Genomic DNA, 15883 nt, shown 5'->3' with positions numbered 1-15883 from the left:
TTGCTTTTCATCACTGGTTGCCAAAAAGAACTTTTAAAAAAATGAATAAATACATTTATATAAATGTCCTATTTTTAAACGACTTTTACATACAGATTTGTATTTAATCTGTGTTTTTCATAGCTGGTTTCTGATGAGAAAATACAATTACCAAAACATACAGAGTCCCCCATAGGCTGCCTGAGGTGTGCAGATATTCCAGAAAGATCTAAAAAGCTGACAGGTCTGGGAAATGTTAAGTGGCCCCTTCACTTTTTGTGGTTTGAAAACATTTTAACGGTTCTCCCACAATAACAACAGTAACAGTGTCACAGACACTCACCGCTTTTATAGAGCTTGCCGTTGCCCCTTGGAAGGATTGATGCGTCACCATAGAAACACTGACCCGTTGCAACAAGGGCTCGGCCTCAGATTTATGGGTGTTTTCAGCTTGTTACAGCAGATTTATCATCATAATAAAAAAGAACAACAGTCTGTTGAAATCATTAAGGGGAGTCTGGAAACTCTGGGTTAAAGGCAAAGGTACGGCAGCGGCAGCAGAAAAATAATGTTGAAATGATAAACTACAAACATTCGGACGCTAATAAAACCATCTCTGTTTCGTTCTGGAAATGATTAATTACTTTTTATTTCTACAGAGAGAAAACAGGCAAAAGAAGAAAGTAATTTTTTGTTTAGCTTAACAGCTAAAATTTATGTTTTTTATCATCATAAGTCTTAGCAAATACACTCATTAAGTTTTCTCTAACAGGTGTTTGTACTGAAACATTTAATTGGTAACTGAGCTTAGCAGTTTCTCCTACGAGCCTCGGTCTCCCTATTTTCTTTCCTCAAATTCAAATTGGTCCTGATTGCTTATGATTGCACATGTGATGAAGCAAAGATATTCAAAACCCCAAGATTTCCTCTGGCATGTTCTGATGTTATTTAAGACTTCTTCAAGAATCCTGGTGGAAGGCAGAGAGGAATGGTCTGCTGTTAGAGATGAAGTCATTAGCATTGTGCACTGATAAAGACGGATGACTCGTGGAAAGTGGTGATGAGGAGTTGGAAGGGTAGGGGAAAAAAAGCCTGGAGCGTGATGGCCTGACTGGTATTTTAAGAAGGACATCTTCATTCCTTCCTGCCAGAGTGAGTGATCTACCTCCATTTGCCATGGTAGCGAGCCGCCTGACCCTGCGGGGGCAGTCCGGCCGACTGGCCCTTCTTGGGGGCAGCGAGCAGTGTGTCCCTTAAGCAGGCTTGACCGACCTACAGTCCCACTCTCTGCGGTCAGGCCCTGGCCAGAGGGATTTGAGATGTGGCAGCATAATCAATTTCCATGATTCATGATCACCCCAAATGGAGGTCGTGCTGAGCGACTGGGCAGCTGAAAGAAGAGAGCAGACGGGGAATGCTGACAACAGAGCTGAGTCCACTGCCATGTATAGGAGAGGCGACGCTCTTCCTCAGGCTGCCGTGGGGTCAGGTCTTCCTCTTTGCTGAGTAACTACATCGATCCCAACACAGCAATTCTTGTTCTAATCAGCTCCAAAGAAAATCTGCTGAACAGACTCAGGTTAGGATTACAGAGTAATGATTTTTTTATTTAGCTTCTTCACAAACTTCACAAAAGTTTTCTGTTAACTTCAAGTAATCTGCATTTTCTTTTTTTCTTTTTTTAGCAACAAAACGGCCAATAGCAGGTAATTGCCAATTTCAAACTTTGTCAATGGCCGTGTATTGTTGTTGCTGTTTTGGTAGCAATGAGAAAACATTTACAAAATGTATTTTTCTAAATTTTTAATTGTTGTTGTGTTTCAACTTATTTGAAAAGTCATTTTCTTTTTCTGTTCTCTGGTAAATTGTTTTATTTGCAATTAATTTTAAAAAATTCTTTACAAATTTGCAGAATAGTAAAAAACAATCTAGCTTCTCACTTTTATTCTGTGCTTTTTATAGAATATAAAAGCATCTCATCTTTGTGACCCAGAGACCTTGTAAAACCTTAGGTTTGTATTTTGGCAGTGTGAAGGTCTGTCATATGGACAGACCTTATGAAAGAGCGAGGAAAAACAAAACACTGATCATTCAAGTTTTCCAACTTATGTCAGAAGCTAATTTCACCGTTATTTATTCAGTAAATTTTGTTTGTAAATTCTTAATTTAATAAATTGCGATGAGGCCATAAATTCTGAAACTCTAACAAATTATGTATTTTTTACAGATCTTACACTTTTATGTGTAGATAATGTTGCAAACACAAATTAATAATAAAAAGAAAACAGGCATATTTTTTATCTTGACCCCAAAAAACAACAAATTATGTCTCAAATATAAGTATACTTATATATAAAAATAACTATTTTTTCACAGCTAATTCAGTAAATTTTAGTTGTAGGATCCTTGGATGTTTGTGGCTTCCTAATTTGCTGTAATTTATTTCAGAGCTGGAGAGACAATAAATCTGGTTATTGTGTAAAATGTATGTTTTTACTTTTGCCTAATAACAAATGAATCAAATTAAAAATGAAATCTGAACTACAAGGTTTTTATTCAAAGTTTTCTAACGTTGTACAAAAACATTTGTTTAAATATCATATTTTATTCTCATTCCATATGATGCATAGTCATTTGCACCCCTTAGTTGTTTATTTGGTTATCTTCATGTTTGCATATGAAGATAAACAAATAAATAACTGCACACATAAATTATGCAGGGATTGAACACAAAATATGATAAAAAATAATTCAACATTCAAAAAAAAAGTGAAATGGAAGCTGAGTAAATACACAGAAATAAACAGTGGGGCATTTTACATGACATTTACATGCACAAAATACACATAAACAGACATATAAATAACAATTTTGGAAACAATTTCAACTATAGAAATGTTTCAAATCACAACAATTAACCCTAATTTGTGTTTCAATCTGAAGTAATCATTTCCAGAACTGTTAAAAATAAATGCAAATTTTCTTTTGCTTGTTTGCTTTGTGCTGCAGCAGGGTGGCGCTGGTGTGATTTATCTCACCTGTCGTTGTTCTGTCTTTGACGAAAACAACAACTGTGGTCGACGTTCTCACGGGGAAATTGGAGAGAGCTCTTCTTAGGTAACTAGTTTAACTGCTGGAGAATCAACAAAGATATTAGTCAGTCACATGAGTTAATGGTGTGACGTCTCACACTGTAAACAGCTGTTGGAGTCATATCATGGCAGTCATGGCGGATTCCAGACCAGTTCACAAAAACGGTTTCCTCCCTCTCGTATCATGTTCAGCTCAAGCCACCAGACATTTTGTTTAGTTTGTTTACATATAATTGAAATCTGAAAAAGAAAAAAAAAGGAAAATTAGCAAAACTGTTTTTATATCGCATTTAATTTTTTTTATTGTCTTCTTTGGGCATTTTACCTCTGATGTAACAGGCAATTATTTCATATCTCTTATTTCTAGTGTTGCCTAATACAATGACTTGGTTGCTTAATTGGTCAACTTAACTAGTAGCTTAGGTTAAATGTAAAATGGGTTTTTGGAGTTGTCATAATATCTACATTGTTATGTTTGAAATTTCTGCTGAAATGTACAATGGTAAATATAATGTCTTATTCCAAATCCAAAAGTCGAACAAAACATCACATCATAGACATAATACTCAGAAATAATCCTGTCATAAATAAACACCTGTTAGCTGGCTGCGTCTAATGTCACACTCCCTCTGCATTTGTTTGTCCAGCTATCAAGGTCATGGTCCTTGTCCTATTAGCAGGCTATGGCAGCCCTGTGTGCTCTATATGGAGAAGGTGGTGATGATTGTGCTTATGTGTGGGTGGGGCATAGAGACAGGAGGCAGGGCTGAAGCTCAGGAGTTGAGATGTCTGCCCCTGAGAGGACAGCAGGAGGTCGGCCTCTCCTGCCCAGACGACCGCTGACCCCCATGGAGACAGTCCCGCTTCAAGTTGCTGCCGGGTCTCTTTGAAAACATCCTCGGCCCTGCTTGAGTGATTGGCCATATGGGCCACTGTGCCATCCAGGAATCCCCCCACCCCACTGTGCAAACGTGGAGCTGTGGGAGACGAGAGGAGGAAGCTTGGCAATCTCCACCGAGAACCGTAACACAGACGTCTGGTCTGCAGTTTACCACAGCTAGGTGCAGTAATTTCTAGTTTCCCAAAACTGAGTCTGTTCTTTTTCTATTTACTGGCATATTAATAAAATAGGAGCCAATTTCAGGATGAAGTAGATGGAGCATCTTAAACATTGGTAATATGTTTATATGAATGGACAACTTTCTCCTCTCTATAGAGTTTATGATGGGTTGGTTTTTACCTTTTTTTTTTACCATTTGTTGTGTCATAAAGACCACAAGATTATCATGTATTGAGAAGAAAAATACATCCAATTCTTTTTTCCATACAGTGTTTTTCCATATTTGCATGCTGCACTTTAAAAAGCTGGTTAACATATGGGTGAAAAGAAGATTTTAGCAAAACTGGGAGTGTGAAACAATAAGATAAAAAATACTGAAAAAAATCAAACTCGTACTACTTCCAACTATTGGCAATGAACTACGGTCTGCAAGCTGACATATTTTTCATCTGCAAATTATATTTTTTCAAGGCTGTCTATTCTGAACTATTCTGAATCTATCACAGATTATTTTAGATTGATTGTTTGGCTGCTTGCATGCAGTTACTGTCTTCTGTGGTCAGTTAGTTGGAGATCAATAGCCAATTGACCCAAAGCAAATACAAACTAATATAATTTACTACAAATAAATCTTAGTGGTGTCTGATAATGTGTCATTGTTTTACACGAAGAGAAGAGCCACTGACCTTCATTAACTTTTCTAACATGGGGACTGATGACAGGAGGTTAGATATATTTATATGCATCTTCCTGATTTCTAGACCAAATTCCTTAAATTTATTACACTGGGTTTCAAAAACTTCAGATTCTGAACTATTTAGGGAACAAAATATTCAACCTCCAACTTACCACAAAATTCCTCCTAGAAATCAGTTTTAAATGCTAATGTTTACCCACAGTGAAGACTTTGTGTTCTTTTTGAACTTAGTTTGGCCACGAGAGATGTAACATAGACCCACCATATTTAAAATATTTTGGAAGCATAGTTGAATTTTAGGCTAGATCATGTCAAGGCACCGTTCTCTCCTTCCACCCAGCTCACATGGCTAACACCCTCAACATCCCTCTGTGTAGGCGGTGGACCCTTTTCAGGGCCAAGGACCAGGACTCAAGTATTGACTACCAGGGACTGTGGAAATAAAGGTGACCCTCTGCCCCAAGTCCGGATGAAGTCCACCAGTTCCCATGATCTTCCTGTATGGAGGTTTCTCTCTGCCTCAAATTGTGTTTGGTTTGCTGTTCATAACTATAAAAAGGATAGGCAGAATAATAAAGAGACAGAATCATTTGCAGAAGTGAGGGTCCTGCTGTAGTTTCTTGCAGTAAAGAAATAGCTGGTTCAAAAACTGATGGCGTGTTTTTACAGGTCTGTCTAAGCTGAGACTCTCAAGTATAGGAAGAGGATAAGGATCATCATCAAAAGATTGAAATCCCAGATATAAGAGATTGAGATGAGCTGACTCTGTCGGATAGGTGAGCTCAGTCTATAGGACTCTGCATGTTCAAGCAGAAGTTATGAAATCATTTGTCACTGTCACAGCTGCATTACCAAAATTGTATCATTTTGTTGTCAGCCTCAAATCTTCCACCCCTTTTTGTCACAACCCCCAATGCAAACGTTTTGTACCTGCCCTCTGCATCTGAAACTATTGTGTGATTGGTCAGAATTTCATGGGTCTGTTTGTTTATGATGGAAAAAAACCCCAAACTACTCAACTTCCAGAAACTGGTTTTTCAGCCAGAAAGCAGGATGGATAGTTTTGAGAAGCGCTTGTCCAAGGTCGTGAGAAAGTACATACCATTGGACCGAAACACTGAACTCCCCCAGTTTGCGTCTTGTCTGACGCAGATACAAAAACAGAACAAAAAATATGATTAAATTTTGTAGGGGATCAGCACTGTGAAGTTTGTCTGTCAGCTGTTCTGCAATTCTTGAGAAATTAACAAAATATCTTTTTGTCAAAAAATGTAACAAATCTGAACATTTTGACTTTTAATATGCAAGGAAATTTATGAAAAGTTGCTCATTATGCTTTATAATGAGCCTTTGACTTTATGAACAAATCAGATTTGAACTTTTGAACATGATGTTTTGAACCCCTGATCTATATTTTTTTCTGAACTATAGTACAGCAGACAGAGCTTTGAGAAATATAATTTATTCACATATCAGTTTATTTTGAAATTCCACTGATGGCAAAGCTGCTTCCTTCTGTTTGATTGGTTGATCATGTGACCATTGTTCCAGATAAACACATTGTGTTAATTATCGTTGTTTTCATACATTCACTTCATGATGCAGTACTCAAACCATTCAAACATTATGTTTATAGTTTCTTTGCTTTTTATAAATAAATGTATTAATTCTACAGAGAAATGTGGAGTTGTCTGGACACTGAAGGTTTATTATGCTCTTTAAACATCAAAACCCTGCACCTGCAAAACATTGGCCCATATATCTTCAAACCGAAGTGTCAAGACTTTTAATAGCCGATCCTGCAGGAGGACCAGAAGTTCTTTGAGTTATTCATAACAGCTGAATCATGAAGAATGGTAGAATCCTTTAGTGGGATTTTCATTGTTTTATTTATACCTGATAACAAGGATCATAAAGGTATTTTGTGGCTGATGCCGGGCCAATCTTCTTGTTCTCTCATAGGTTTATTTCACAACACTTTATGCCGCTCCTTCTGCTCCGCAAAATGAGATTTCATCAGAGTTGTAAATCTCCATGTCAGGGATTTTCTTTGATTTTTTTCAATCCCTCCTTCCTTCACATCTCTCGCTCTCTCTGTTTCTTCAGCGCATGATTGTGCAAAGCCTCAGAGGCTTACTTGGCAGCAACTGAAAAGGCAGAGGGGGTTAAAATGAACAAAAGTAATTTTATGTTTATGGGTACAAATTTTCTCACATTTTGTTGCAGTTAAATGTTTTGGCTGCACATTTGCCTCGGTGAATGGAGAAGGTGGTGGGGAATCCCTTGGAAATTGCAGGGTTTTTTTTTAGTTCTCATGCTTTACTTCACACAGAGTTTTATTTATGAAATCACCCTCCCATATGGTTGTAGTTGCTTTAAGGTTAGAAAGTACTTTCACCCAACTTCAACAGATTCTTTTTCAATTTTACTTAAGTCAATGCCAGCAGGTGGAGTCAGGGAAATAAGTGCTCTGTTAAAAGATGTGGTAATGGTGATAATCCCAAATGTCATCAGATAAAAGACAAGCCTTTTTCTGCTAAATTATATAGAAATCAAGTGTATCTACTATGCATGAGCCTCTTATGATCACACAGCACTCTCTGGTAAAGTGTAGGGTATGATTTGTGGTCGTTTTCAAAGTGCTGGTGTGAGGACGCTTCAGCGAAAAAGGCTGATCCATATCTCTCCTTATTTGATCAGCCCCAGTTCAAAAAACATGTTCCAAGTAAAGCTTGACGCCTCTGTGCTGTCAGATACTACAGAAGCTAAAATAACTGACAACTAAACATTTAACATTTCTTCCTAGTAATGCATATTTCACACCAGTAAAATGTGAAATAAGTCAGCAGCACAGACTTTGCTCATAGAATCATAAAATAAAACCTTCTCTGCTTGAAGAGAAGATCTTTGTGAAGAATCAGCTGTTTCTCTTTTGTAATCAGTGCAGACTGATTAAAGGCAAGTCAGTCACAGAATCAGTTAAGTGACTTTAACATTGTTGGCTACAGCATTGCACTCTGTGCTAGTCCCTAGTTAAAACATGAATGTTTTAATGCTGCGTCAGTGTTACAGCAGGAGCTAAAACGTGATCCTGTGATTTACCTGCACTTTCAAACAGGTCTCAAACATTTGGAATTGAATTAATTTCACACACTTATTTCAAAACCTGCCATCATCCATGTTCATAAATACACCGTCAAGTGCTTATTTCTGTTAATTGTCTTTACCAAGTTAATTTAATTATCTTACAGCTCTTAGAAAAAAAATAAATAAATTGTTATATCCAATCATGAGGAAGATTGCTGACTTGACATTTACACCAACAAAAAAGCTGACTGTTCATTGCCGAATGCAAGCATATTTATTCATGGAAATTTGAGTGGAAGGAAAATATGTTGGAAAAAAAGGTGCAAAAGCAAAAGGGATAACTACAGTCTTGAATCAAAGCTTTTTCAAAAGTTTGGGGAGGCTGACAAAACACTGTGGTGCTTAAAGAACCGCATGCAGACGTGTTAAGGTCATGGGCTATAAGGCAAAATCCTTGTGACTAGAGACACCAAGCATCTTACTTAGGCTAAAAAAATTATTATTATTATTATTATTATTATTAATAATAATAATTTATTTATCAACTCCAAACTAAGAACAGTCATCTACCAGGAAATTATAGATCAGGTCCTGCTTCATTCTGATGACAAGATGCTTTCATTTTCTAATATGAATTACAACAACATTTAATTCCCCTATGGGATCAATAAAGTATTTTTTAATGTAAATTTGAATTTCCAAGAGGACTTGGCATCAACCCACACAGTCAGAGGTACCAGGAACTAATATAATCACCAATCTAGAAAACCTTTTTCTCAGAAGTCAACATCTTCTGCAAAATCATCTTAGCTCTTCCATCAGCAGTAAAGTGAAACACTTAACACCAGCTTGACAAAGGTCATTAATTTTGTCAAAGTCTTAAGCAGGTGCTGGAAAAGCAGATAATGTGGGAAAAATCCAGCTAAGGAAATAAAGGCCAAGAGAATAAAGGGAATGAAGGCACTTTTTTCTCAGACAAACTTCAACCTTTTACTCCCTGCTAGACAGCATTGTCATAAATTATGCATTGTTAAGGTTCTGAATACCTTTTGGCACCTACTTCAAAAGAATTCAGATGTTCTGCTTGTTAGCTTCAGATTTGGCATGAAGAAAGGGGCACGTGGTACCTCCACATCTGGATGCCAGCACCTTGGCTGATATTGAGACTTTGTCTCTTGTGACATCTTTATGATCACATGCTGTTACCCATTGCACCCATTGGGTTTTTGGCCATATCTCCCACAATAAACCTCACAACCTTCACCCAGCCTCCTTATCACCCAGGGATCCCTCTTCTAGTTAACTCTGACGGGAATGTAAAACATTTGAAGTGTCTTTTGATTCCAGCCCTTTGCAAACGTTGCTGCTAAATGGAACCTTGCAAAGTTGGGTGGAACCCATCTTGAGCGACCTGCAGAGAAACCAGCCTACACACCTTGTCTTCATTACTACAATATAGTCCTTTTATGATGTTCCCCTATCAATGAATCTATCTCGCCTTTCCTGATTTATTGTCTGGCCCCGCGGTGGCCCCTGAAGCCTTTGACCTCCTTAAAATCTGCCTCTGAACAAATGGCAAGAGAATAAAAAAGAAGAGTGTTGTGTAATTGTTTTTTTTTTCTCCTTACTTTTTCAAGTGTTGACTCTTGCACATACAGTATTTCCACTGTTACCTTCTCTGCAGCTGGCTTCACTTAGGAAACCGTCCACATTGTAGGCTTTGAACAGGTGCAGAGTGGAAACTGTTAACCAGGAAGGCTGCATAAACACTCAGCAGGCTGTAAGACAAAGGCCTGCTGCTGTTTTAATCTCCCAGAAGTATGGGAACTAGAATAAGGAAGTGGAAATATGAAAAATGTCTTCACCCAGAGCTAAACTGGCTTCAACTATAATTGTTGAAACTAAAATGTTTTGAATCTTCATTAAAAAATAACCTCTGTCCAGATTTTAATGTATTTAAGGTCTAAGGTGTCTTCATTTGGTGAGGTTGGTCAGATGCCTGCCTCCCTAGCTGTTGGCTTCTATGAAGGACTTTATCTTCTTCCAGACATTGTCAGTTGATATTATAATTGCAATTAGAAACAGGGAAAAATATCTTATAGTGTATTGCCTGAAGAAAATGTAGAAGGGACCAATTTACACAAAGTCAGTTATGATAGCCTACACAGTTCTTTTCTAACAGACTTGCAAAGGCCACTTATCTCTAGTCAAAACAAGAGTTAGTGTTTTATTTACACAATTGCATTTACTTTGATGCAAGGCTTTTGCATGAATGATTGTCATCCAATGAGAGTATTTGTTGGTGTAGGTTAGATTAGGTTAGGCTTAAAATTACCACCATGTTTATTTTGACTGGAAGTAATATTAATGTTTTGGAGTGGCCCAGTCAGAGTCCAGAGTTTCATACAGAATCTATAGGCTAAGCTATTCTAATGCTTCAATAAATGTTCATTTTATGAGCTGAGGTGTCTTTTTCTTACTGTGGCCTTCAGCAACCCTGATGAGAGCAGCTGAGAGATTAGATATAAACTCAAATTTAAAACAATTTTGTATGTCTTCTAGTCAAATATTTATGTTTAATCTATTAACTTTCATGTTATGTATTTATTATTTTATTGCTGTTTAAGTTATTAATCTTTGCTTACTTTTATACGTTATAAGAATTTTGCTCCTTACAATTCTGGATAAGGTCTTCTGAGATAAAAAATCTGAGGTGGCTCCATCTATTCAAAGCCCCAACAGCAGACAGGACATGTCAGAAACATGGGAGGTTGGGGATCTTTGGCTTAGTGGAGCAGGACAGCGAGGAGGGGCTGACAGGTTACAGACAGGTTCATTGTGAAGCTATAGAAGATGGGCCTATCTGGACTTCCCAGAGGCCATTGGTCTGTTCGAGTCCTTGGGGCTTCATGCCATCGCTGGGGGCATCAAGCATCTGACACTTAAGCACATGGCCATGTTGATAGGTTGTCAATTCCAGAAGGCTGGAAACACTCAGGCATACTAAAGCAGCATGAACACAAACAAATGTACATAGATGAGTTTGCCTCACATATTTGGATGCACATCTAAATGCTAACTGCAGAGCAGAAACTGCAGAAAAGAGGGAAAAGCTTAGACAGACAAAGGAATGCGAAGAGGAGATGGAGCGCATTCCCTCCAGCTTTGACAGGAGAAATAAATCATTGCAATTATGGGCTGGACCAAGTAAATGGGGACAGGTCAACCTTATCATTTCCAAGTTCAAGGTGTTCCTGCTCATCTGAGCCAGCCAGGCGCTGATGCCAACAGACCATGGTTGATGACAGTGATCTAAATGTGCCATGGAAGCCTGTGAAGTGTTTGGCTCAAGAATGGGATGGTTCCCCCAACTGGGCAGGTATCGTCACATTGACTCAATGTTGGCATAGCAGTTTAGTTGAAATATAGCAACAATTTGAGCTTATATTTTGTTTTTTGACAACTTTCTTCACTCATATTGTAATTTTTGTAATACAAAACAAATAAGTGACTTGAACACAATGTGACACAACTGGTACCGTTCCTTATCTTAAGCAGTGAGCATTGGCTGAAATATATAAATAGACATGATTCTACTCTAAAACCAATCAGCTCTCTTTTTTGTCTCCGCAGTGCCAGACTGTTTGCATGTGAGCTCAGAAGAACACGGCTAACACGGAGCGCTACGTTTATTTCTTTGTTTCTTCACCTCCTTTTGGTCTTTCACCACCACCATCTGACTATTTTGCTTTTATTCCCTTTCATACTTGTGCCCCCCCCCCCCCCCCCCCCTTTTTTTTTCTCTCTTGTGGGTGGAAGTAGGGGAGCTCAAGACAGGGGGAAATTGGTGTAATGAATTTAGGGCACTCATGCTTGCTGAGGCGAGCCTCCCTTGGCTGCTTGTAGCCATTAATCTTCCGCACTCTGTCAGACCAAAATTTGCCCACAATAGGCAAAGGGGGAGCTCAAATTGACTACCAATTACGCGCTTGTGAATAAAGGAGATAGAGAAAGGAGGGAGAGCACAATATGGTTCAGCTGTAACGTTTATTTTAACCCTGTGAACTGTGCAGGAGCAGGAAGGTCTGCGGATTGAGTTGTTGGCGTGTGCGTGGGTGTGTGTGTGTGTGTGTGTGTGTGTGGGCGTGCGTGCGTGCGTGTGTGTGTGGGTGTGAGTGGTCAGGGGTGAACTGTAACTTTGACTACATCGTCAACCATCTCAGGATGTGGAAGTTATTCACCTCCACTGAGTGTACTACGTATTTGATTGTTTCATTCCAGCCTCAAACTGCTTTATAAACCTAATTTTTTACTAATGTTTTCAGTTAATTTATAATTTTGTTTTGTATTGAAATTGATATCAACCACAATACCAATTACTCAAGCTTACACTACTGTAGTTATTTGCATAAAAGTAAGATGAGATTCTCAAACTTTTTTTAAGCCACAAAATATTAACTCCATTTCACAATAAAGTTTTAAAGTTTCCACAGTGATCATGTAAAGGCTTCAAATAAAATACTCCAGATATATATTTTTATTTTTTATAAAATATATATTTCTCTCTGTTTATAAAACTCTTCATCTTCGTGGTCTTTGGGATTATTATCATAGATTGTTGTGATATTGATGCTGCACCAGAAGGTGATGATAATTTGAAGGTTTATGGCATAAAAATTAAAGTGAAGGGGATTCTCACCCTGACAAAGGAAGTCTCCATAAATCCTAAGTTAATAAATCATGTTTTAAATCTTACCTGATTTGGGAATTTGTCACAACTGGTTTACTGGCTTATGATATAAAATAATGTACATTTTCCACTTATTCTTGACTGGAAGGAATTTGGTTTTGTGATTATAATAAATACAATTTATCTGCAATTAAGCCACTCAAAGTTATTCTGATCTGATCCGAGTTTATAAATTGTAGTACTTTTTTAGGGTTGAGTGCTTCAAACAGGAATCACAGCCAGAATCAAAGAAATTTGGGTGTAGTGTAAAGAAGAATTAGAATTAGCAAATTATCTTAAATGTTAATAGTGTAATTTAAATGTTTGCCAACATATTTTGACAATTTTTGTCAAACAACTAAAACTGTCTGTGCCAATGTAACAAAATTCAATGTAAATCTTGGTTGTAGTTTAGTTTTAACAACGTTTCCTTTACTGCTGTATGTATCCAACATGTATGACCTTGTACTCATAGACATAAGTCTAATTTCAGTGGATGCTCAGAAACACACACTGGATGCAGTGTGTGTTTGTTTAAAACACCCTTGAAATAACACTAAACTGAGGTGCCAAAACCCTTTAATGTGTGATTCCCTTTTCAGCAAAATTCAAACATTAGCATGATTACTGGTTGTGATTATATGAGCTCTTGTGTTTATTGTATTACCCAAAAGAACATGACAAGAACTAATAAGTTCCTTAATTGTCTCTGAATTCATTCAAGCCTAAATTTGCTATCGGAGACATCGGCCTGCACACTTGGAAACCATGTTTTCAATAAGATCGTTACATGAATTCTCCTCCCAACATGTGGTGGAAGAAAGAAAAAAAAAACTTGACTGGACACTGGAAGATAGATCAGAAGTCTTAATGAAGTTTGACTTTCAGGATTAGCAAACTCAGTCCCAGCCTGCTTTGAAGATAGACTCAGTTTGCAATTCCAAGGAAAGCTTTCACAGCTAAAACAATATATTTTAAAGCTGATTGCTCTCACTGCTTCAGTGTGGTGAGAATTAGCACAGGACATGCTGCTGGTGTTAAACATGACAGAACTGAAGCTCATACCCCTGAAAGCCCCCAAACAAAAAACGTTTGAGAGTGTATTCATTTCTATCAATGCCTAACGCTGCATGGTGTTTATGATGTAAACTGAGGCTGGAGCTCTGGAAATCTTAACATCTAGTCTTGAACTGCAAATAAGTGTGTTTTAAGTGCAGTTTGAGTTTTTCTGCAGGGATCCCTAAATGCATGTAAACATCAACGCGTCTTTGCAGACACACAGCAGAGTGTGTCCCGGCCTGTCAGGGGGGCAGATGGACGATGTTGTTCTGTTTGGGATGAAAGAGGTGTGAAGGAGGCGCAGCCAGCCAACTGCTTAGGGTCACGTAAGGGTTGTCCACTCCGCTTGAAAGACAGACGACTCAAGACATCATCAACAGAATCTCACGCGTGAGCAGCGCAGAACCCAACACAAACATTATCAACAAAACAAACATTCCTACTTCCAAGACAGAATGCCCCCTTTGTGTGAAAGCTGTACTGTTTTCCGCTTTGTTTTTGGTTTCTGTTTGCACAGCAGACATCACAAGAAAAACACTCATCAGCCTTGTAGAATTATAAATCTAAGGCATAAGCAGTAGGATTTTAAATGTTGGAAACATACCTGCAGTTCAGAAAAAGAAAGCTTAGCAGAAATTGGATATTTTTTCAAGAAGGCACATTTTGGTAAACTTGAATAGCATCAAAACGTTTAATTGTTTCAGTAATTTCATAACAAAAAGTGAAAAGTAAGTTTGTTTTTGTAATTTTTATGATTATGGCTAACAGGAACTTAAAACCTCAAATGCACTTTCTCAAAAAATGTATACACATCAGAATATACAGAACATATTTAATGCAGAAAATCTATGCTCTGGTCATAAAGAGCGTTGATTTTATAGTAATCCAGCAGATTGTTTTTACAAGAACGAGTGTTGTGTCCAAACTTTATTGAAAATTTGAATGAAAGGAAAGAGTGTTATAGAAAAGCTCAAGTTTGAAGTAAATTTCATCCAAGAATTTGAGGGAGATTCAGAAACTGTAGAGTGTGGCTGGAGTCAGTGGTACAAAATCTTTCAGATTCATTGGTTTTTATTTCATTTGGAGATCAGTGTCCTTTTGCACAGGGTTCAGAGTGAAGTCAGGGATAATTTGGGGAGTCCTATTATCTGATGGTGTTGGTTGGTTCATTATTTTCAGATAAAACATCCATCCATTGTCTATGCTGCTTATCCTTGCAGGGCTGAGGAGGGACTGGTGCCTACCTCCAGCTGTCATTGAGTGAGAGGTGGGTTACACTTTGGACAGATTGCCAATCCATCACAGATCAATATAGATTCCTACAGGACAAAAAAATGACTCGCATACCTACTCTAAGGGAGAAATATATGCCTCTTTTGCACAGGGAGAACATAGAAACTGCAGGCTGGGCTCTGGACCTAGGATTTTCTAGCTACACGACAACAGAGCTACCCACTGTCCCACTGTGGACCATCTAAATGAAACAGATACAGGAAAATATTCTGCATATACAGTACATCATGATTTATTGCATGTTATTAAAAATACAAAAATTTTTTAATAACATGAGACAGGCAAGTGTGGTTTTGAACGGCCTTTTTGGATCATAAAAGTTCCCCATCTTCCCTTATTCTAATCTGGTCAGGCTGTGAAACGTTGCAAGGCAGAATGAGGATCTCAGATCTCCTCTAACACACACACTCTGTACACAGAGAGAATACACATCCAGATGTTTATAATAAGGAACAGGTTTTACTCTAATGCACAATGATTCTTTTTTTAGATAACAATTGGTTGAAGTAGTTATGTTTTTATTTATCAAAAAATGGGACCAGCTTACTTTTAGAATTACTTTCTGTAATTCTAAAAGTTTTTTCTTTCATCTTTTTGACTTTTTAAAATCCTCTGCAGTTCTTGCTATTGATGATTGTGGTCTGTAGTTCATTGCTTCTCTGTGTCAACAATTTTTTTTTTCATCCCTACATTATCATGGCTGACAACACAAGAGAAGGAAAGGGAAAGTACGTGGATCAGTAACTTTACAGAAATGTTAAATAGTTTTAGATAAGATAAAAACTGTGAATAGTTTGGACATTGCTTGTCAAAACTTTATATTTTCATTTAGCTGACTTTCAACCAGAATCTTCAAATCTTGTATTTAGTTCCATGTGACTGTAATG

At 37.7% G+C, this 15883-nt stretch overlaps 1 long non-coding RNA gene across 2 annotated transcripts; it reads left to right on the top strand.

The window, feature by feature from the left end:
• The first annotated feature begins 714 nt into the window (after positions 1–714).
• LOC114138723 (uncharacterized) lies at positions 715–9843 on the top strand. Of its 2 annotated transcripts, none has more exons than XR_003594279.1 (4): positions 715–1558; positions 1665–1685; positions 2989–4132; positions 5206–9843. It is a non-coding gene; the product is annotated as an uncharacterized LOC114138723 (long non-coding RNA). The 2 variants fall into 2 exon arrangements; XR_003594280.1 differs by having other exon boundaries at positions 727–1558; positions 2989–3096.
• Positions 9844–15883: the final 6040 nt, after the last annotated feature.

The sequence above is a fragment of the Xiphophorus couchianus genome, chromosome 23 (assembly GCF_001444195.1).
Source record: "Xiphophorus couchianus chromosome 23, X_couchianus-1.0, whole genome shotgun sequence".
Classification (NCBI taxonomy): Eukaryota; Metazoa; Chordata; class Actinopteri; order Cyprinodontiformes; family Poeciliidae; genus Xiphophorus; species Xiphophorus couchianus.
This window is presented reverse-complemented; position numbering and strand designations above follow the sequence as displayed.